At 55.2% G+C, this 2500-nt stretch overlaps 1 pseudogene; it reads right to left on the bottom strand.

Annotated features, from left to right (window-relative positions):
* Positions 1-2500, bottom strand: part of LOC126317814 (large subunit ribosomal RNA) — a 6413-nt pseudogene that overhangs the window by 2797 nt on the left and 1116 nt on the right.

Below are 2500 nucleotides of genomic sequence, written 5' to 3'. Positions count from 1 at the left end.
GAGCGCCAGAAACGGCAGATAGCTTCTTTTGGATATTTTTTACATGGGGGGTGAACAGGAGCCTTTCATCAAGTGTTATGCCGAGGTAGGTATGTTCCTGGACAAACCTAACTCTTTCCCCATCAAGTTCAAGTCTGGGTGGTCTTTCTCTATCAAATTTACCTTTGATGGTTATGGCTACCGTTTTCTGTTTGGAGATCCCTAGTTTATTTTGTGTGGTCCATTCGCTTATGGCTTGTAGTGCTCTCCTACCTCTCTCTTCGAGCTGCGACCTACTCTTCCCTTTTATGATGATGGCTAGATCATCTGCGTAGGCCACTTTATCCCACTGCTCACCATCTGTCGGTTGTACCACTTCGTCAAATACCAGGTTCCAGAGAAAGGGCCCACAGATAGAACCTTGTGGGCAGCCCTTTGAGATGTTTTTCGTAACTGACCCAGAGTTGCTGTGGACAGTGGCCTTCCTGTTCTTAAAGTAGTTTTCTACTAGGTGGTACATGTTTTGGGGACAACTCATCGCTCTGAGTCGCCTCATTACACTTGGCCACCACAGATTGTCGAAGGCGCCTGCTATGTCCACAAAAATGACAACAACATATTTTTCGTCACAGTTTACACTGGAGACAACCCGCCTGATTGCCATTTCTGTGGATGCACCCTTTCTGAAACCAACGGGAATCTCGTTAATCCATTCATGCGCGTCACTAATTAGATGACGAGGCATTTGGCTACCTTAAGAGAGTCATAGTTACTCCCGCCGTTTACCCGCGCTTGCTTGAATTTCTTCACGTTGACATTCAGAGCACTGGGCAGAAATCACATTGCGTCAACACCCGCTAGGGCCATCGCAATGCTTTGTTTTAATTAGACAGTCGGATTCCCCCAGTCCGTGCCAGTTCTGAGTTGATCGTTGAATGGCGGCCGAAGAGAATCCGCGCACCCGCGCGCCCCCGGAGGAGCACGCTAAGGCGGACGCGGCCTCGCAGCAAGGAAGATCCGTGGGAGGCCAAGGCACGGGACCGAGCTCGGATCCTGCACGCAGGTTGAAGCACCGGGGCGCGAACGCCGCGCAGGCGCGCGCATCCTGCACCGCCGGCCAGCACGAGGCCAACCAACGGCGAGAGCAGACCACGCCCGCGCTAAACGCCCGCACTTACCGGCACCCCTACGGCACTCACCTCGCCCAGGCCCGGCACGTTAGCGCTGACCCACTTCCCGACCAAGCCCGACACGCCCCGATCCTCAGAGCCAATCCTTATCCCGAAGTTACGGATCCAATTTGCCGACTTCCCTTACCTACATTATTCTATCGACTAGAGGCTCTTCACCTTGGAGACCTGCTGCGGATATGGGTACGAACCGGCGCGACACCTCCACGTGGCCCTCTCCCGGATTTTCAAGGTCCGAGGGGAAGATCGGGACACCGCCGCAACTGCGGTGCTCTTCGCGTTCCAAACCCTATCTCCCTGCTAGAGGATTCCAGGGAACTCGAACGCTCATGCAGAAAAGAAAACTCTTCCCCGATCTCCCGACGGCGTCTCCGGGTCCTTTTGGGTTACCCCGACGAGCATCTCTAAAAGTGGGGCCCGACTTGTATCGGTTCCGCTGCCGGGTTCCGGAATAGGAACCGGATTCCCTTTCGCCCAACGGGGGCCAGCACAAAGTGCATCATGCTATGACGGCCCCCATCAACATCGGATTTCTCCTAGGGCTTAGGATCGACTGACTCGTGTGCAACGGCTGTTCACACGAAACCCTTCTCCGCGTCAGCCCTCCAGGGCCTCGCTGGAGTATTTGCTACTACCACCAAGATCTGCACCGACGGCGGCTCCAGGCAGGCTCACGCCCAGACCCTTCTGCGCCCACCGCCGCGACCCTCCTACTCGTCAGGGCTTCGCGGCCGGCCGCGAGGACCGGCCATGACTGCCAGACTGACGGCCGAGTATAGGCACGACGCTTCAGCGCCATCCATTTTCAGGGCTAGTTGCTTCGGCAGGTGAGTTGTTACACACTCCTTAGCGGATTCCGACTTCCATGGCCACCGTCCTGCTGTCTTAAGCAACCAACGCCTTTCATGGTTTCCCATGAGCGTCGATTCGGGCGCCTTAACTCGGCGTTTGGTTCATCCCACAGCGCCAGTTCTGCTTACCAAAAGTGGCCCACTTGGCACTCCGATCCGAGTCGTTTGCTCGCGGCTTCAGCATATCAAGCAAGCCGGAGATCTCACCCATTTAAAGTTTGAGAATAGGTTGAGGTCGTTTCGGCCCCAAGGCCTCTAATCATTCGCTTTACCGGATGAGACTCGTACGAGCACCAGCTATCCTGAGGGAAACTTCGGAGGGAACCAGCTACTAGATGGTTCGATTAGTCTTTCGCCCCTATACCCAGCTCCGACGATCGATTTGCACGTCAGAATCGCTACGGACCTCCATCAGGGTTTCCCCTGACTTCGTCCTGGCCAGGCATAGTTCACCATCTTTCGGGTCCCAACGTGTACGCT

This window comes from Schistocerca gregaria, unplaced genomic scaffold (assembly GCF_023897955.1).
Source record: "Schistocerca gregaria isolate iqSchGreg1 unplaced genomic scaffold, iqSchGreg1.2 ptg000647l, whole genome shotgun sequence".
NCBI classification, from domain to species: Eukaryota; Metazoa; Arthropoda; class Insecta; order Orthoptera; family Acrididae; genus Schistocerca; species Schistocerca gregaria.
The sequence above is the reverse complement of the archived record's forward strand: the minus strand, read 5'-3'. Positions and strand labels throughout refer to the sequence as shown.